Raw genomic sequence first — 21,230 nt, forward strand, 5'->3', positions numbered from 1 at the left:
TCCAGGGGCATCTATCTACAGTGATGATTTCTCTCTTTTTTCCCCCCTTTTGAACATCTTCTAGGCCGCTTTTCAGCTTCTCTGTTGTTAGTGTTTTCATGAAGGGTGCACTCCTTTGGATGATGGAAGGAAGATAGCTTTTCAATGCCCGCCGCCTTAGAGGTGTCCTTGGATGGGTGATGTGCCTGCTAAGTGGGTGTGAAAGACCTTTGCTTCCTCAGCCACACTGACACCCTCCTTGTCACTGGCTCCGAGGGGACTGGAGCAGCTGAGAAAGACACAGAATGTGTCTCCCACAGGAGACCAGGGCCAGGGCCACGTGGTAACGTTTCATTCTGTGACCTTGGCCTTCACCTGTCTTCGTTAACCTGGGCACTTAACCTTTTGTGCCTGATGACCTGGCTGGTCCTGGCAGGTGTTTCTCTCTGCTTCTCTCTGTCTCTGTCTCTCTCTCTCGCTCACTCTCAGTCTCACTCTCAGTGGTTTCACAGATCAGAAGAGCTCTTGACATGTGTTTCCTCTTCAGTGCTGTCCCCTCTCCTGCTCAGTCACCTCATCAGTGTGGGGTTTCAGGTGACATTTGACAGGCCCCATACCCCTTGGTCTGCCAGCAGGTGATTTGATCCCTCCGGCAAGGGCCGAGGGCACACAGGTTGGAACACTTCCCACACGTGACAGAATCTGCCCCAGACTGGCTGGAAGAAAGAGAAACCCCAGGAAGTGAAACTGGTCACTTTGGGTGAGGTTGACTCCATTTGGCCTCCCCACCAATGACAGCCCTCTTAACCCTGTCCCCAGACTCCAGGTTTCTTCTGTTCCCTTGCACTGCATCCTTGACCTTGACCATGGTGGCCTTCGTCACCATCCTTTGAGAAGCAGGGCAAGGCTGAAAGAGAACGTGGAATTCACATGAGTTCTGCCACCTTCAGAGGCTCAGGCCAAACATTGAATGGCAGAAGACAATTGAAAATAGAGATACGTTCAGTTTTATGCAAACCCAATAAATAATAATCCAGCCTTAAACAGATTAGGGAGCTATTTGCTTTCCAAATAGAATTATTGGATATTTCATTAAATAGTAGACCGCCTTCAAGCATTTTGGAAATTGTACATTCTTTACCAAAGTTTTGGTATGCCTCTTTTATGCCTCTTCTGCCAGCTTCTTGTGTCCTATTTCCCCCAGAGTTTGCTCTGTGTCAGGTGAACCTGGCTCCCAGCTCACACCGCAGACGTTCCCTCTGTGTGGTGACTGGCGTGTCTGCCTCCAGTCCTGGCCTCTTCCCCACACAGGGCTCAGCTCACACCTCTGGTGTTCTGCATTGGACAGCCCCCCACGGGGATCCTTACTGCATCCTGAGATTCCCCTCGGCAGGTGCAGAGCCTTCTCTGTATCTTCCCTTCTCTACTGTCTTTAGAAAGCCCCCCCCATTCCTCCTACCCTCCCTCTCTTGTTTTAAGAGTGATTCTTTGCACCTCTCCATTTCTTTCCGCTCTCCCTGCCCCCACCCCTAGGCTAGTCTGCCTCGTAGCCTACCTAGATTTTTTTTCATAATAGCTGCTTAATTGGTCTCCCTGACTCCATCTTCCTGCATACCACTTCAAAATTAATCTCCTGAAAAGTCGCATTTTATCAGGTTGTTCCTCAAATGAAAACCTTTCATCACTTCCCCAGTGACCACAGCTCATGTAGTATTCTGGGTCCTGCCCGCCTCACCCCTCCAAAAGCCACAGGTGGTTTGCCCCTCACAGCCTTAGACAAGCCATGCTCCTTCCTAATCCCGGTCTCTCCACTTCTAGAGCCTTCCCCTCAAGTGAATGCTTCTCACTCTGTAGGGCCCTGGCCACCTTCTCTCTCTGAGGAAGCCTCCCCCAGCCTCTCAGGCTGCCCAGCCCAGATCTCCGCTGGCTGTACCCACCTTGTAGTTTGGCCTTAAAGTCTTATGCTTTATGGCCATTCCACTGTCTACCAGACCATTCCATTGTTGACCTGATGAGGGGAAGGGACCATACCTTCCCTTTTTCCTTCCTCTGATATTTTCAACCAACAGAGGGCTACATTTCAGCCGTGCATCCAATTTGTTTTTTAGGTATGTGTCTTGATGTACCTGTATTTTAATTTCTTTTTTTCCTTTATTTTTCCTTAAACTGCAGTTACATACAAATAACAAAGAATTTAACCATCTTAATTTTTAAGGATCCCAGTTCAGTAATGTTAAGTACATTCATGTTGGGCAACCAATCTCCAGAATTCTTATCATCTTAGAAAACTGAAACTCTTTGTCCTTTAAATAATTCCACACTTACGTTTTCATTTTTAAACGCAGTCTAGAGATGACCTATGAGTTTCTTTGATTTATCGCCTGATATTTTAAGGTTGTTGCGATTCTAAGCATTGGTAGGACTCCTGAAGTTTCTGTTAGGTGGATATTTGGAGCAAGAATGCAAAAAGCCATAGATCAGCTTCGGGATCCTCCATGGGTCCCTCCACCAGCAAGTGAAAATTCAGTGGAGAAGTGCTATAATTTGGGCCCCAAGTCACAGATACCTCTGCACAGCCTAAAGTTTCTCAGTTCAGATTTGATGTAACCACCACCCTGCGTCTTTCTTGCTTTTTTGCCTCTCCATCTTATATTATTATTGAAATTTTCACACATATAAAAAAGCCAAAATAATAGTACTATGGTCCTTCATATAAGCACCACTTAGAGTGAAAAATTAGTGCACACTTTATCATGCTTTCTTATAAAGATAGATATTTCTGTACCATTTGGAAATAAGTTGTAGACAGCATGACACTTCACCTCGAAATATTTATCATTTTGACACATCTTGGTTGTGTAACCTTGGGCCACTACTCACTTAAGTTCTCAGAGCCTCATCTTATTATAAATATGTATGTGTGTTTTTGCTGAACCATTTGGAAGTATATCGCAGACAGCATGACACTTCACCTGTAAATACTGCAGCATACGTCCCCTAAAAATAAAGACATTCTCCTACATAATCATAATACCAGTATCACATTCAGAAAACTAATGGTAATTCCCAATAGCATCTAATATCCAGTTCCTCTTCATACTTCCCCTGTTATCCTCCCCAAAACCACTTTTTTCTCAGCTGTTTTTTTTTTAATGTATGTAGCCAGATCGCATCAAGGTTCATGCATTACATTCAGTTGTTATGTCTCTTTAATCAGTTTTAATGTAGAATAGTGCCCCCCCATATGTGTATGTGTATCTGTATGTATGTTTGTGTGTATATTTTTGTGTATTCGTCTATAAAACACTGCCATTTAAATGCTTCACATTCTGCTCATGGTGTCATTTATTTTGCTTTTCTAGGCCTTGTTTTTCCCTCATAGTAAGTTAGAGCTAAAGTCTCAAATTTAGGCTCTACATTTTGGCAAGACTACATCCCAGGTGATTCTGAGCACTTCATTAAGCATCTCCCCGTGTCAGGGCACCCCATTATTAGGTATTGGTCATTTGGTAAAGGGGTGCCCACCTCTCTCCATTGCAAAGCTGTTTTCCTTCTGTAATTGGCATGTCATTCTGTGGGTGGTGCTGGCACCACGTGAATGCCCGGTTCCCCAATAAGAAATGCCATGGAATTGGCTGGGCATCCATCGATAATCCTTGCTTGGGTCACTTACTTCTTTGGGGGTTGTAACAGTCATTTCAAATTCTGTCATTTATCTGTTTATTTGCTGACATTTATTGGTTGACATTCTCTATAAAGAAGACCTGTTTTTCGTCAGAAGGGGTTAAATTCTAAATTCCTCCTAAAAGGGCAAAGTCTTTCCCTCTAATTACCAGTTTTCAGAGTAAGGAGTTGAACACCCATGACTTAAGGTCAGGAGGAACAAGGCCAAGGACTGGGCACACCAGCATTTCAATAGGATGCATGTGTAGTGTGAAAACCCATCATCAATCGGAAATTCTAGATAGAGTGAGCTTTGTGGTACAAACCTCAGAAGTCAAGTGTGACCCCAATTTGGTTGGTAGAGCATGAGTTTACAAACGTTGAGTAACATTCACACATTCAAGTGACCCTCTTCTCCTTTAATTTGGACCTTCTCTTTAATTTGGAGAAGGAAAGAGATAATTACACCTAAAATAATCATTCTCCCACCTTTCAGCTGGAGCCTAGCATTTAACCTGGGTCTGGCAACCTGCTGAAATTAAATTGTAAAGCAGGATGAGGGATGAGGCTATGAAGCTGGAGCAGGGCATCCTGGACCGCTGATTGACTAGAGAGTGACCAAATGCCCAAGCACTGGGTTGGGCTCTGCGCAGGACACAGTGGTGGAAGCGCCCTGGTCCCTACCTCCCAGGAACTCAGGAACTGGCCATGCAGCAGGCTGGAAACACTAACCACCTAGAGAGTGAAATGTGGCCTGAGTGCCCAGGGACTCTGGGAAGGAAAATTCCAGTCTGCTGTCTGCACAACCTTTGACCTACAGGGGCTGTTTGGTTTGTGATTCTATCCGGAGCCCGGTGCAGGTGTGTAATAGGAGCCAAGTTAATGTTTGAAGGATGAATGAGTGAATGAATGAATGCTTCATCAGGGATAGGATTTGGACATTGGGGCACTCTACGGAGACAGACCGGCACAAGGAGAGCCCTGGTGAGGGCTGTGAGTTCCCCAGAAAATCACGTTTAGGAAAGGTGTCACGGAGAGCCCTGGGCCTGCCGTCAGTACTGAGGAGACACAGCTCATCGTCTATTCCAGTTGTATACTCCCTCCATACCCAACACAGTTCAGTTTTTTTATGATGTAGAATTTTCAGGAAACACACTCCTTTTCGGTTTGGTCAGGTTTGTGTGTTTTGCTTTTTCCGTTCAGTGTGCTAGGCGGAGGGTTGTTCTCTCTCTCTTTCACACACACACATACACACACACACACACACACACACACACTCACACCCCGTTAGGTCTTGCTGCCCAGTTAATCTGTCAGTTCTTTTCCATCATAATCCGTGTCATGCTAGTAAATGTTTTACAACTTGCTCTATGAATCAATGTCCATGGTACATATGTGTATGATACATTTTACCCATGAGAGGCTGTTTCGCCTACAGTTTACAAATAATAAAATACTTGATACTTTTTATTGTAAATTTCATATAGTGAGTTAATTCTCACAGAACGCTTTCCTTAATTTTTGCCAAACTCTTGGATCCCCGGCCAACCTGAGATCGAACTTGACAAACAAGTGTAGCTCCGACATAAGTGTTGGTTGATATTTTCATGTAAGTCAGCAGCTAAGATGAAAGTGAAAGAACAAAGACGTGTGTTGGAACTTCACTCGATTGTTGGTGACGAGAGTGACTTCCTTGCTGAATTGGATAATAGTTTTCAAGCATTGAGAGAATGCGTCCTCATTTTTTTGTTCTATTCACGATACAGCTATAGACATGGTTTACTTTTGAATAATTTTCTCTATCACTTTCTCAAATTTAATAACCAAAATAATAATAATAATAATAATAATAATAATAATAATAATGAATCAAGCCCTGATTTGTGGCATTTGGTAATTTCCATGGTGTAAATTCTCACCAGCATATTATAAGCTATTATGCTATCACTGAACTCAGAGTTGGGAAGAGATATGCATCCGAACGCTGTGATACAGGATTGCCACCACACAGATACAACAGGTGTAAATAACTTTAAGAGCAGCATTTCCCAACCTATGGCCCATCACTGAAATCTTAGCCGGCCCCCTGTTTTTGTAAATAAAGTTTTATTGGAATGCAGCCACACTCATTCATTTACATATTGTCCTGGTCCCTTTTGCCCTTTAATGGCAGGGTGGAGTGACTGAGACAAGACACTGAGAACCTAAAATATTGACTACCTGGGCCCTTCTAGAAAAAATAGTCAACCCATGCTGGAAAGCCTAGCTAATAGTAAATGGCAGCAAGATAAATAGGAGCCGATAAATTTTGAGTATTCTTTGTAAGATATATAACACATTTAACTGTAAGCTCATACAGTTTTTAATAATTTAATAATTGGCTCACCATATTCCTGAAAATTTAACAATGGGCTCTTGCATGTGTCCAGCTCACGACTGCAGCGTGCTGAGGGCCACTGCTTTTAGTGCCAAAAAATGAGACTGTCGCTAATAGGAAGAAGCAGCTGACAATACCAGATTGGGGGGGGAGCCACAGCAAGAAGGTTTGAACTACTTAAAATTGTGGTCTAATTCTCCATAGAAATCAGAAGAAAGCATTTTTGAGGTTAGTTTTCATATAATTTTTTTTCCCTCTTAGGGTCTGAGTTTGTTTTGGTTTTTCAAATGAGTTTTCTTCAGAGCTGATTTAAAAACTCAATGCAGCATGTGTTCCTTACCAAATTTTGTGAGCATCTGTCTCGAGCCCATTTAGCCCCTGACAGCCGCCCGGCAGCTTCCAGAACTCCCACAGATGTTCTGTGTCCCGAGAAGGGCCGACTTCCTGTTGCCGGCCATGAGCGCGAGGAGAGGTGGTCCCACCAGTTGCGTGGTGCTGGGGTTTTCCTTGCTGCCATTTCCTGCCAGTTGCCTCTGAATGGATTACAGATGGTCAGAGAAAGACTTCTTGGCACAGCGAGAGGACCAGTCTCCAGTGCTTTGTGGGGAAGGATTTATAACAGGATGGCAGTTTATGCCTACCCAGAACAGGCCTGGCGGCCGAGGCCTTGCTGAGAAAACCAGCTGCCTGTGGGGATGGGGTCTGTGGGTGGAGGGGACGGGCAGGAGGGAGGGCAGTTTACGTGTATGTGGCACCTTTCGTCCAGTGGGGTCTCAAGCTGCTACGTGTCCAAGGGTGTTGGGCTCCTGTGCAGACGGCAGCACCGGGGAATTAGGTACTGAGCTAATGTTCTGGTTGTGTCATGTTCTTTGGGGAAGAAGAATAAATCCTCCTGTCTTTTCAAAGTGAGGTAAGGGCAGGTGCGCTGTTTCCTTTTTTTTTTTTTTTTTTAAGCCACAATGAAAGCAGATTTAATTGTTAAACTTTAAAAAATATACATAATATTTACTATCTTAACCCTTTTAAGGTGTTCGATTCAGTGGCACTGAGCACGTGCCGTGTTGTGCAATCGTCACCGCAAGCCATCTCCAGAAGTTTTCCATCATCCCAAACAGAGACTCTGCACCCATTGAACAGTAACTCCCCATTTCTCCCTCTCCTCAGCCCTGGTAACCTCTACTCCGTCTCCATGAATTTACCTAATCTAGGTTCCTCAGAGAAATGGAATCATACAGTATTTGTCCTTTTGTGACTGGCTTATTCCATGTAGCATAATGTCCTCAGAGTTCATCCATATTGTGGCATATATCAGAATTTCTTTCCTTTTCATGAATGGGTAACATTCCACTGTGTGTATCTGTTACGTTTTGTTTATGCGTTTTCCCATTGTTGGGCACTTGGGCTGTGTGCCCCTTTTGGCCATTATGAATCGTGCAGCTGTGGACCCGGGTATTAGATGGAGTCGCATGGAGGAATCAGTTTGTCCAGGATGATTCCTCGGCCCTCAGGTGCGTCTCTCTGCCAAAGCTGCCAGGAATACGTGTGCAAGAAGGCCCCATTCAGGCACACCAGCCAAGGGGTCAGAGGAATTGTGCACCCTCCTCACTGCAGTCTGCCCAGAGGGGGCACCTTTTCCTACTTTGCACAAGGACGCTTTACTACCTAGAGGAGCCCCTGAGACAGAAAATTTGAAAGGCCAGAGTCCACGTGGTGCTCTTGCTTCCTGGGCAAGGGCAGACCTTGCTGGGCTGAGGCTGGGGCAGAGGGCTGAACTAACTGCACCAGGATTCCTGGGATTGGGTCTCCCTCTGCCAGAACTCAAGGCCACCTTGGGCAGTTACAGGGGCGAGGTCTGCTGCGCTTCATCTGTGAGAGAGAGTAGAGCCAGCAAAATCCATCAGAGAGAGGAGAGGTACAGGGCAGTGTCTGAGTGCATTTGGGTTCTGTCATGAAATACTCCAGACTGGTTGGCTTATAAACAACAAACATTCATTTCCCACAGTTCCGGAGGACAGACAGTCCAAGATCAGGGCACCAGCATGGTCGGGTCCTGGTGAGAATCCTCTTCTGGGTCACATACTTCTCATCATGTCCCCACATGGCAGAAGGGGTGAAGGAGCTTTGGTGGGGGGGGGCATTCTCTTTTTTTATAAGAGCCCTAATCCCTTCCATTCCTGAGGGCTTGTCGCTCATGGCCAGATCAGTTCTCCTAGGCCGCACCTCCTAACACCATCCCAGCGGGCCTTAGGATTCAACATGTGCTGTTAGGGGGATGCAGACATTCACCAGAGCAGGCAGGCCTCTGGGGATGGGGTGTGGGTGGCATGAGGCCAGAGAGCGGGCTTGAAGGCTCAGGGCCTGGAGCAAGATGGTGGTGGAACTTCACAGAGGACAAGGGAAGATGAATGGTACAGAGACCTCAGGAGGGAGAAACGGGGAAAGTGCCTCATAGAAAGTGTCATAAAGTGAATGGCTACATTCTTTCTGACCAAAGATGGTGGCAGGAGGAGAAAGAGGTGGTGGCATTTTTCCTTCATGAAATTATTATTTTTTTATACTTAAAAATTTTTTTTAAAGATTTTATTTATTTATTTGACAGAGAAAGTGAGAGACAGAGCATGAGCAGAGGGGGAGGGCAGGGAGAGGGAGAAGACAACTCCCCACTGAGCAGGGAGCCCGACTTGGGGCTCAATCCCAGACCTCTGGGATCATGACCTGAGCTGAAGGCAGACGCTCAACCGACTGAGCCACCCAGGCGCCCCTAAAAAAAATTTTTAAGTAGGCTCCATGCCCAGCATGGAGCCCAGTGTGGGGCCAGAACTCACGACCCTGAGATCAAGACCTGAGCTGAGATCAAGAGTCAGACGCTCAACCGACCGAGCCACCCAGGCGCCCCCTTCTTAATAAAAGTATTTAGCACCACCTGTTCAGAGCCCTCTGCCAGGTGTAGGAGGGGCGCAGAGTAGTGACGCTTGGCTTGTGATGTGTAAAGCCCTCCAGCTGCGTGGCGACTCTTGGAAGGCATGTTTTGTGTGCACACACGGTTTCTGGAGAGCGGTTTTATGGCTTTCCTGAGATCCTCCAAGGTATGGTCCCCCATCCCCCTTTCAAAAAAAATGGTACTTAAAGAAATTTACAGCTCCTGGGGGAGACACACATGTGCCCAGATAGAACCACGGTGCGAGCTACACGGAATGGGGCTCCCAGCAAGCAGGGAACGTGGGCCTTGCCTTAAGGGTTGGTTTTGGAGTTAGGGTTTCATGACACTTAAATCTCCTTTGAAGAAGCTTCTTCTCTGGATTGGGGTAGGGCGCTGGGGAGGAACCTTCATAGTGGAACCACTTTAAAATCTAGCTCTTCTGGGATGCCTGGGTGGCTCAGTTGGTGAAGCGTCTGCCTTTGGCTCAGGTCGGGATCCCAGGATCCTGGAATCAAGTCCCGCAGCAGGGAGGCCTGCTTCTCCCTCTGCCTACTACTGTCTCTCTCTCTGACAAATAACTAAAGACTTTTTTAAAAATTAAAAAAAAATAAATAAAATCTAGCTCTGCTGTCATGATTGTGTTCAAGCTCTTTAGAAGACACACAGAGCTACAGAGACAGGTGACGGGGTATGCTGGTTGAAGAAGCCACCTTCGAGTCTCGTCTGTGTCTAGTTGCTGGCAGAGGAGCTTGGTGGTGGAGAAGGAAGAATGTGGTCTTTGCAGTCAGATCTTGACGGATGTCTTGGCTGTGCTGCCTAAAGGCTGTGTGACTCTGGGCAAGCGACCTCACGTCTCTGGGCCTCCGCTTGCTCATTCTGACAACAGTGCCAATCCCAAGGAGGGCTAACTCACGAGCTGGTGCACTGTTGACAGTGAGGAGATGTCAGCTGTTACTGCCTGGCACAGGGGATGGGTCTGAGAAGTCCGGGGGGGGGGCTCCCACAGGTTAACTGCAATGTGTGTGCGTAAATTATAGGAGGAGCAAAAACTGGGCCAGAATTTGAGAGCAAAGGGCGGTCATTTTTCCCATCTGTAAAATGGGATGATCACAGGTACCTCATCGGGTCGTTGGGAAGATGAAGTGAAGGGGACATACAGCACTTAGCACAAGGCCCAGCCCACCCTAAATGCTCACTAGTTCTTTCCTTTCAATGCCGCCGAGTATCCCCGGAAGGGGAGCCCGGGGAGCGTTGTTCACAACGAGACACGGTGCCTTGGCAAGGGCTGTGTTCTGGATGCTGCTGGACTTAACAGCTCATAAGGAAACATCATCTAGAAAAGGCCCATAAACTGGGGTCCTAAGCAGGGAGCTGGCAGCACGTAAACCCAGTGCATCCTTTAGTTCTGTGCCAGCATTTCTAGGGGAAAGGATTATTTTTTATCATCGTATTTCATAGGGAAAAAAACCAAAACACTGCCAATTAAGCTACAGCCGCTATCGATTCTAAGAATCCATTTGGATTTTAAAGATGTCACAGTGTGTGTGGGGGGGGGGGAGTAAATACAGCTTAGAATTAATGAAATACAGTAGGGCAAAAATAGAGTATAAAGCAAAATTTACATTAATTTCTAAATTAATAAATAAATAAAAATTCTAAACATAAAGTATGAAAGTTTAAGAAACACTGAAAGCTCTGGATAGAGCCCCAGACTGCGAAAGTGTGTGTGGTTTTGCCGCGACCCTCACGGTGACTCCGTTCTAAGGGTTGAGTGGGGGGGAGGAGCACCTAGGTTTGATATCCCTGTAAGTTTAGGTGGGACGTGGGGGGGCAAGGGGTCAAGGAAGTGACCCCAGACTGTAGAACGCTCAAAGCCATCTCGGGGCCTGAACATCCTCAGATAGCCATCACTTGCGTTAACTTTGCTTAGGAGGAAAATTTACACAGGAAACTTGGAGGAGGAGAGAGGTGTCACAAAACCAAGCGAACAACCCGACACCTGGGAAAGGGCTGGACACCACAGATGGCTACCCCACAGTGAGAGAAGCTGCTTGCTGGGACCCACAGACCAGCACATCTCCCAGTGGACTCCTAGCGCTGGTGTGTTGATATCTCGGTGGAGATTTGGGGGGACAACCAGCCTCGCCCTCTTGCTCTTAAAAAACTTGTTGCATGTCGCAGGCGGGTCAGAAGGGGTCTGATTAAGCTTCCATCTCACTGCCAGGGCCCTTCTGCTCCCACCTGCTTATGGCCATGTGGGGACAGGCATCTGGAGAGTCACGGTGTGGCCAGGGAGCTTCTGCCACCTTTTCGTCAGGGAAGTAGAATGCCTCCTCCCGGCCCTGTTGAGACTAACAATTGACTCGTAATGATGGTGTCAGCCAACTTCTGTGGAGCGTGTTCCTATTTGTCGGAGTTCTGGGCTCTGGGAGCGGTAGGGGAGGCAGGCGTTACCTGGAAGGGCGTGCAGGTGGCGGAATGGAGGTGCTGAGAGACCTTGTGATCCCCTGGGGTGATAGTGCAAGGGGAGGATCCAGAGAGGAGCAGAGAGCAGTGCCGTGGCCCTGAGAGATGGCACTCGGCTGGAAAAGAAGGGACTTGCAGATGGGAGAGTGGATATTCAGTAAGCGACAGAGCACGCCAAGTGGGCCTTTCTGGAGGCTTTGGGCCTCCATGAGTATATTTATTTTAAAAAGATTTTTTTCCCCTTAATACAAAAGTAATACATGATCACTGTGAAAAATACACATCAATAAAAGAAGAAAAGAAAATGTAGCCTCACTCTGTCACCTAGAATTAACCAATGATGGTTTTGGTTAATTCTAGGTCATAATTTACCAAAATGAGATAATCTTGTATTGTTTGGATTATGGTGAGTGGTTTTTCAAGTTATTAGATAGTCCATTGCATATGTGTTCCATAATTTATTTAACCAGTTCCCTGTCACTGGATATATTGGTTGTTTTCAGGGGTTTTTTTGTTTTCAGTTTTTTATTACTAAAAATGTTGCAATTAATAAATGAATATCCTGGAGGCACCTGGATGGCTCAGTCGGTTAAGCGTCCGACTCTTGATTTTGGCTCAGGTCATGATCTCAGGGTGGTGAGGATTGGGCTCCACACTGGGCTCCATGCTCAGCGGGGGGTCTGCTTGAAATTCTCTCCCTCTCCCTTGCCCCACCACCCCCCATCCCACCCCACCCCTGTACACTTGATGTCTCTCTCTCTCTTTCAAGATAAATAAGTAAATGAATGAATGAATATCCTTGTAGCTAAATTTTTGTGTGTGTTCATGATTCTTTCCGTAGGTATATTTTTTGAAGAGGAATGCTGAGTCCAGGAGTATGATATTTTTGAGGCTTTTGATATCATTGCTAAATCGTCCTCTAGAAATATCGTACTAATTAATACTCCTATTAGGAGCATATGAGAATGACAGTTTCCTGGACTTTGGCTAGTACCTCACTAAAGATTTTCAAATATTTGATGATTTAATAAGTTTAAGTGTTTCCTTCCTTTAATTAGCACTCTTGCGAGTACTAATGAGGGTGACCATTTTGTATGTATTTATTACCCACTTGTGTATGTTTTGTGTGCGTTGCTTTTTTCATGGTTTTTGCTTAGTTTTCTATTGGTCTCTTAATATTTTTCTCACTGATTTGCAAAAGCTCTCTCTATATTAAAGCTTATTTATCATGTCTGTATTTATATGCGGATCACATGATTTTTAGGAAATCTTGTAGTTCAAAAACTCTGACTCTTTGATCTAGCCTGCAGGATGAAAGTAGCTAGGAAAAAAGAAATTCCCAGATAATTCCAAGCCATGTGGTAGGTGTTACTGAATGCTGGCAGGGACCACATAATCTTAATTATGCTGACAAGACAGAACTAAGAGTAAGAGCTACCATTTACTGAACAATTGTTATTTACCAGGCACTTTACAAATATTAGCCTTATAATTCTATGACCCTATAAAGAGCTGAGCAAACTGGGGCAGAGAAAAATTAAGCATCTCACCTGAGCTCACACAGCTAGTAAGTGGCAGAGTCAAGATTTGAACTTGGATCTGCCCATCTCTACCAGCCACATGCTTTCTACTCTACCAAGCTGACTGTCATTCTCAGCGTAAATCATAGTCGTAATTACAAGTCAAGTTTTCCTCAGCGACTTCCACAGGGAGAGTAGCAAGTTGGAGAGCACGTGATAACTGAACTCCAAAGATGCCCTTGCCGTGAACACGCCTCCCAATATAGTCCCCTCTGTGTGACCCTTGGCTGACCCCATGGTTCATATGTGTGTATGTGCATGTTTTATAATAGCTTTATTGAAGTTTAATTCATATGCCATAAAATTCACTCCTTTAAAGTATATCATTCTGCATTTTTGGCATATTCAATAAATTGTGCAAACAACACAACGAATTCCAGAACGTTTTAATAACCCCCAGAAAAAACTTCATATCCATTAGCAGTCACTCACCATTCCCTCCTCCCCCAGTCCTTGGCAACCACTAATCTGCTTTCTGTCTCTATGGATTTGCCGATTCTAGACATTACATGTAAATGAAATCATACAATATGTGGCCGTTTGTGTCTGGCTTCCTTCACTTAGTATAATGTTTTCAAGGTTCATTCATGTAGCACGAATCAGTACTTCATTCCTTTTATGGCTGGATAGTATTCGATTGTATGAATATACCACATTCTGTTTATCCATTCATCAGTTAACGTTTGGGTTGTTTCCACCTTTTGGCTGTTGTGATTTGCATTGTTAAGAATATTTGTGTACAAGTTTTTGTGTGGATGGATTTTTTTCAGCTCGCTTGGGTATATCTCTAGGAGTGGAACTGCTGGATTATGTGATATCTCTATCCTTCACTTTTTGAGGAACTGCCAACCTATTTTCCAAAGCAGCTGCATCATTGTGTCGTCTCACCAGCAGCGTATGAGGCTTCCAATTGCTCCACATCGTTGCCAACACTTGTTATTGTCCATCTTTTTGATTATAGCCATGCTAGTGGGTGTGAAGCGATATCGCATTGTGGTTTAGATTTGCATTTCCGTGATGACTGATAATTTTGAGCATCTTTTCACGTGGCACATTGCTTTTAACGTGGCACATATGGCAATCTTTATTTGGAGAAAAGTTTTGAAAATTCTTTGCCCAGTGTTTAATTAGGTTTTTTTTTCATTATGTTGTGAGAGTTCTTTATATATTCTGGATATAAGTCCTTTATCAGATATATGATTTGCAAAAAAAAAACAATAATAATAAAATAAAGAGCATGAACTCCTGCAAAAAAACAGATATATGATTTGCAAATATTTTTTCTCATTCTGTGAGTTCTCTTTTGCTTTCTTAATGGTGTCCTTTGAAGCACAATAGCTTTTAATTTTTATCATGTCCTGTTTATCAATTATTTCTTTTGTTGCTTGTGCTTTTGGTGTTACATCTAAGAAACCATTGTCTAATGTCAGGTCACAAAGGTTTACTTCTGTGTTTTCTTCTAAGAGTTTTATAGCTTTAGCTCCTACATTGTGATCTCTGATCTGTTCTGAGGTATTTTTTGTATATGGTGTGAAGTAGGGGCCCAAATTCATTCTTTTATTATGTAGTTATCCAGTTGTCTAAGCACAGTTTGTTGAAAAGACTGTTCTTTGTGCCTTTGAATTGTCTTGGAACTTCTGTTGAAAATCAATGGACTAGGGGACGCCTGGGTGGCTCAGTCGTTAAACGTCTGCCTTCGGCTCAGGTCATGATCCCAGGGTCCTGGGATCGAGCCCCGCATCGGGCTCCCTGCTCTGCTGGGAGTCTGCTTCTCCCTCTCCGTCTGCCCCTCCCCCCTCTCATGCTCTCTCTCAAATAAATAAAATCCTTAAAAAAAAAAAAAAAGAAAATCAGTGGACCATAAATCTGAGGGCTTACTTCTGGGCTGCCAGTTCTGTTGCATTGATACATATGTCTATCCTTAATGCCACTACCACACTGTCTTGATTACTGCAGCTTCATAGTATTTTTTAAAAGATTTTGTTTATTTGAGAGAGAGAGCGAGAGGGAGAGCATGAGCAGGGGAGAGAGGGAGGAGCAGGCTCCCTGCTGAAGGCAGGTGCTTAGGTGTAAGACTGAGCCACCCAAGAGCCCCAGTAGCTTCATAGTGTTTTGAAACCAGGAAATAGGAATCCTCCAGCTACTCTCTTTTTTAAGATTGTTTCTACTTGACACAATATGGGCCCCTTGAATTTCCATATGAACTTTAGGATCAGCTTGTCAATTTCTACAAAAAAAAAAAACAAAACTAGAATTATTATAGAGATTGTGTTGAATCTGTAGGTCAGTTTAGGGACAATCTTTACAATGTTAAGTGTCCAGTACATGAACATGAGATGTCTTTCCATTTATCTAAATAATTTCTTAATTTCTGTTAACTGTGTTGTTTGTAGGTTTCAGTGCCCAAGTTTTGTACCTCTTTGGCTAAATTTATTCATATTTTATTTTTTCACTGCTATTACAAATGGAATTGTTTTCTTAATTTCATTTTCAGATTGTTCAGATTTCATTTCAATTCTTGTATACAGGGCTATTATCCTGCAACTTGCTAAACTTGTTTGTTACAACTAATAGTTGTGTGTGTGTGTGTGTGTGTGTGTGTGTGTGTGTGTATTCTTTAGGATTTTCCATACGTAAGGCCATGTCATCTGCAAATGGAGATAGTTTTACTTTCTCCTTTCCAATCTGAATGCCTTTTACTTCTTTTCTTTTCTTTTTTCTTTTCTTTCTTTTTTCTCCTAATTGCTCTGGCCAGAACATCTAGTGTAGTACTGGCTAGAAGGGGCAATGGCAAGACGTCATGTCTTGTTCCTCATCTTCAGAAGAAGGCTTTCAGTCTTTCATCATTAAGTATGATATTAGGTTGTGGGCTTTTCATAAATACCCCTTAACAAGTTGAGGAAGTTCCCTTTTATTCCTAGTTTGTTGAGAATTTTTGTCATGAAAGGGTGTTGGATTTTGCCAAGTGCTTTTTCTGCATACATTGAGGTGATCATGTGGTTTTATCCTTTATTCTATTAACATGGTGTATTACATGGATTAATTTTCATATGTTGAACCACCCTTGTATTCCTGGGATAAATTCCACTTATTTAAGATACATAATCCTTTTTATATGTTGCTGAATTTAGCTTGCAGGTATTTTGTGCAGGATTTTTACATGTCATTCATTCGCAGTTTGATCAGTAATTTTCTTTTCTTATGATATCTTTTCTGATAGGGTAATAATGGCCTTGTAGAGTCGGGAAGGGTTCCCTTTGACTCACTTTTAACCAATGGAATATGACAGATGTCACTATGTGACATCTGAGTCTAGGTCATAGGAGCCTTGCAACTTCTGCTTGCATTTTGGGAACATTCGCTGTTGGGAACCCAGCTGCCATGCTGTAAGAAGCCCAAGCCCCGGGGGTGTGGGTACCCCAGTGGACATCCCTAGCTGAACTTCCAGCTCCAGCAGCATCAAACACCAACCATGGGAGAGAGCCATCTTGGACACACAGCCCAGTGATCTTCATGTGACTATATAGCTTCAGTTGACATCTAATCCGAAGAGAAAACTGCCCAGAGTCTAGTCGATCCACAGAACCGTGAGAGATAATAGCAAATTGTGGTTTTTAAGCCACAGATTTTGCGGGCAGTTTATGGCACAATAAAAGATGGAATCCATTGCCTCAGCCTGCCTCACTCAGCAGTACCTTTCTATAAGAATTATGGGGGCACACAGTGGTGTTTTTCCTCTCCCCTGTTTCTGAGAAGGCTCCAAAAGTGACAAAATAGCCAAAGGCAGCAGTGAAAAGGAGAGGCAGCATGGTGCCTGGGACACCCATACTTGGGGTAATCATTCTTCACCATGGTAGCCAGTGGCCTGTTTTGAGAAAGGCACTTGCCCAGTCGTACTCGGCCTTCACTTTTGGCAGAGTGGCTCAAAATTCACAGTGCTCATGCACCAGTCAACCCGGGACCATTTTGCTGCCCCTCTGCTACAGGACGGTTTTGCTTCAGTGAGTGCCCAGCTCTGGCATTGGCTGGTTTTTCAGGCCATCTGCTCTCTTGCTACGAGATGAATCAGTCATGTGGCACTTATCCTTAGCTCCCCACCTTTTCTCAGGTCTGCAATTGGTTTACCAGCTGGGCATCTCAGAGCCTCTTGCTAATCCCACCTTCAAGCCATTGAACAAAGTGGGGTTGCCATCCTAAAGGCCGAGGGAGCCAAGAAGGCCCACAGAAACAGATGTGCCCTAATAACCAGCAAGAGAAACAGGGCAGGATGGGCCCCAGGTGGATATGAAAGATTCTGTGGGCCTGTGCAGCCTTCCCAAATCCCAGCCTACCGCCAAAGGCCACCATTTGCTTGCTACACATAGGAACTGACCAACTCACCTGTCTGTTGGGTGTTATGTTTGCTGCGGCCATCTGTAAGTGGGTCAGTTTTGTGCATGTGTACCAAGCAACACTTCCTCGTCTCAGAAGAGGGGCCCGAGACCTCTTTTATCTCAACTTCCATAATATCAAGAACATAAGGATGTACTACATGTGAAAAAAATGTTCAACATCATTAATCACTAAGGAAATGCAAATCAAAACTGCAATGGGAGATTGCTTCACATCTACTAAAATGGCAGATAGATAGATAGATAGATAGATAGATAGATAGATATTTAGAGGGAAAGGAAGAAATCACAAGTGTTGGTGAGGATGTGGAGAAACTGAAACACTTACACGTTGTTGGTAGGAATGCACAATGGCATAGCCACTGTGGAAAGCACTTTGACAGTTCCTCAACGGTTAGACATAAAGTTACTGTCAGATCCAGCTATTCCACTCCTAGGTATATACCCAAGTTCTCACAAAAACCTGTACACCAGTATTCATAGAGGACCTGCTCACAACAGCCAAAAGGTGGAAACAACACAAATGTCCATCAACTGAAGAATGGAGAAACAGAATGTGGTATATCCATTACAATGGAAAACTATGCAACCAGAAAAAGGAATGAAGTATCGATACTTGCCTTAACATGGACGAGCCTTAAAAACATTATGCCCGGTGAAAGAAGCCAGACACAAAGGACCCTCCATTGTATGGCTTCATTTATATGAAATGTCCAGAATAGCCATAAAGAAAGTAGAGGACAGTTGCCCCGGGCTAAGGAAGAAGGGGAATTGGGAAGTACAGGGTTTTCCTTTGGGGGGTGGTGAATATTCTGGAATTAGATAATGGTAATGGTTGCATAATATTGTGAATATACTAAAAACCACTGAACTGTACACTTCAAAGTGGCTAAATATAAATTTGATGTTATGTAAATTTCATCTTAACAAAAATTTTCAGAAAAAGATGTGTTCTACTTTTAATGGTTATTGCTGTGGGATGATGATATATACTGTTTTCCCCGCAAAGGCCCTTTCCCCGGGAGGATGAGGAACTTGGCAGAGAATAGGTGCTTCCCAGAGGACCTTGACACGGCATGAAGAGCAGGGGCCTAGGAGCGAGGAATTCTAGTTCTCTGTCCCACATGCCAGCCAGACAGCCTCAGGCAAGTTCCTCAGCCCGTCAGCGCGGTGTTTAAGTCATCTCCGAATTGGAGATCTTCCTCTCATAAACACTTGTAAAGTGCTAATTATGTGCTAGGCATTAGGATTAGTCCCATGTTCCAGCTGGAGAGACTGAGGCGTAAAGAAGTAAAGCACTTGGGGCGCCTGGGTGGCACAGCGGTTAAGCGTCTGCCTTCGGCTCAGGGCGTGATCCCGGCCTTATGGGATCGAGCCCCACGTCAGGCTCTTCCGCTATGAGCCTGTTTCTTCCTCTCCCACTCCCCCTGCTTGTGTTCCCTCTCTCGCTGGCTGTCTCTATCTCTGTCGAATAAATAAATAAAATCTTAAAAAAAAAAAAAAAGAAGTAAAGCACTTGTCCAAGGTCAACCAGGCAGTGAATGGCAGAACAGGGTTCTAACCCAAGCCCTTTGGCTGCAGAATGTAGGCTCTCAAGTTGTCCTAATAGGCGTTTGTAACTCCCCTTCCTCCCGTGTCGTTGTAGAGATCCAATGCAATTATACACCGCAAAGCCCTCTTATAAACATAAACACTATGCCACGCGTACGAGGTCCGGTGTTACTCCTGCCGTCGATACTAGCAGTTAGATTTACAGGAGAAACACCTGGGGCTCATGTGCCCCAGTGATCTGCCCTGATCCCACCCTGAATGCATTCCTGTGGACTTCACCAAAGAAATTAGGATTGTCGTCTTAAGTCCTTATTTCTTTTGGTCACAGAAAAATGTCCCAGAAAGGTCTCTGGAAAGACTCCAAGATTGCCTTACTTTATGGGGCCAGGGCTTGGGAGTACAGGCAGACCAGATAGATCCTGGAATTCCTCATACCAGCTGGGGCAAGTAAACCTAGAAGGGTGACCTCACCTCCAATAAGTTCTTTGTGGTTTGTATTTGGAAAGAGGCCCGTGCATAGGATCAAGCAGGGTGAATACCCCCATTTCTTCTTGGGGCCTCTGGTCTGGGAGCCCATGGAGATGCAGGGAGGATGTGAAGGCTCTATGGCCCAGCATTTGACAGTTAGGTGGGCGAGAGTTTTGGAAGCTTGGGGAGGGGGGTGCGATGCATGACCAGAGAAGATACAAAAGGTAGCAGTAGATGCCAGAATGTTGCTCAGCTTCTGGCAGGGGTGAATCCAGGGAGCAGGAAATTTCAGAAAACGTGGCCCAGAGAGCTGGTGTGTTGGCAGGCTGGATCGAGACGTGAAATGCACCACGCTTTTTACCTAGCAGTGCACAGGCTGGCCCCAGGCAGGCCTCTCTCCCCTCCTGCCTGCAGCCCCGGTGCATTTCTGCTCGGCTCCTCCTCTTCTCCCCGACAGAGGCAGGTACGTGGCCTCATTCTGCAGAACCTTCACAGCAGCCTCCTAACTGCCCTCTCTCCTAGTTACTGCCTCTCTAATCTGGTCTTACCATCTCCAGAGGGGTTTTTCCAGAACTCACATCTGATTGTTATGCTGCTTCTTAAATCACGTTGGTGGTCCCCTGCGGTCTAATGAATGACATTGGACATATGGCCCGTCACACGTCCCCAGCCCCAGCTCCCACTCACCTTCCGCTCTTATTCCTCTGTTTCTCACTTTGTGACTCAGTCTACCTGATGGCTTCCTACGCATCCATGAAGACCCAGTCCAAATGAAGTTTCCCTGACCCCATCCCACCCTCGGCCTCATGCACAGTTAACCGAGTCCACACCTGTTTCCTGGCATATCTCAGGTGGCTCTGTGATGGCATCTATCATATCTTATTATTGTTTGTTATGTCACCTCTTTTTTCCTGATGGGCTCTGGGTTCCTTCAAGACAGGGCTCATGTCTCATACATATCCCTTTTTCCCATGCCTGGCACATAGTAGGTGCTTTATAGGTGTATTTTCCTATCATTGTTCGTGGCCTGAGTTTGAGGAGGACACGTAGACTCACCAGCGTTCTCTGTCCTGCATGCAGGGCCGGACCTAAGGCTACCGGTCCTCATGGGCTACTGAAGCTCTTCCCTGTCTTCTGGGTACACTGGGATGCAGGAGAAGGGAAAGAAGACTCCTCTCACTCTGCCCTGTGCACAAACTGACGAACAGCTGCTGTTCAGACGGCCCAGATGGACTGTCCAATATAGGCCAAGTGGCCAAAACAGACTCAAACGTGCTAATCAGGTACCATCTGGAACCCAGTCCAAATGGGGAAGCTGCCAGGAGTTACACCCATGTGCCCGACAAATTGAGAGTGAGGGCCAGTGAAGCAGTGCTGGGCTGAGGCGTGGAAATCCCCGTGTTGGGTTTGGAGCGCTCTGGCCAGGAAGAGATGCCAAACCCCCAGGCAACCATCTTCCAGGTTCAAGTTTTGATGTTCGTTGTAAGTGCACAAAATCCACAAGCTTTTTTTCCCCCCTGCATGCAGCAGCAGCAGCTTCCTAAAACATCTCTCGGCTGCGCCACTGCCCATAACCGCGTGCCATTTGGCCTTTATAAAAGGCAACACCTCTGCACTTGTAGCTAGAACACCCACAGCCAAGTGTGTCAGATGCTGTTGGCTCGTTTGGTTGGTGGCTGGGCCTGGGTGCCTCCCGCTAGGGCTGGCTTCCCTAACGTTGAGTGGGCAGTTCGAAGAGTTCTTCAGCGGTGTGAATGCATGTCTGAGCAGGAATCACCCTTCACGGGAGAATGGATTCCGTTGCTTTTCTGCTGGACCCAGTGAAGTTCCTAAGA

At 45.2% G+C, this 21,230-nt stretch overlaps 1 protein-coding gene across 7 annotated transcripts in view; it reads left to right on the plus strand.

Annotated features, from left to right (window-relative positions):
- Positions 1–21,230, plus strand: part of ATXN7L1 (ataxin 7 like 1) — a 229,113-nt gene that overhangs the window by 11,683 nt on the left and 196,200 nt on the right. The window lies entirely within an intron of this gene.

The sequence above is a fragment of the Ursus arctos genome, unplaced genomic scaffold (genome assembly GCF_023065955.2).
Source record: "Ursus arctos isolate Adak ecotype North America unplaced genomic scaffold, UrsArc2.0 scaffold_3, whole genome shotgun sequence".
In the NCBI taxonomy this organism is placed as follows: Eukaryota; Metazoa; Chordata; class Mammalia; order Carnivora; family Ursidae; genus Ursus; species Ursus arctos.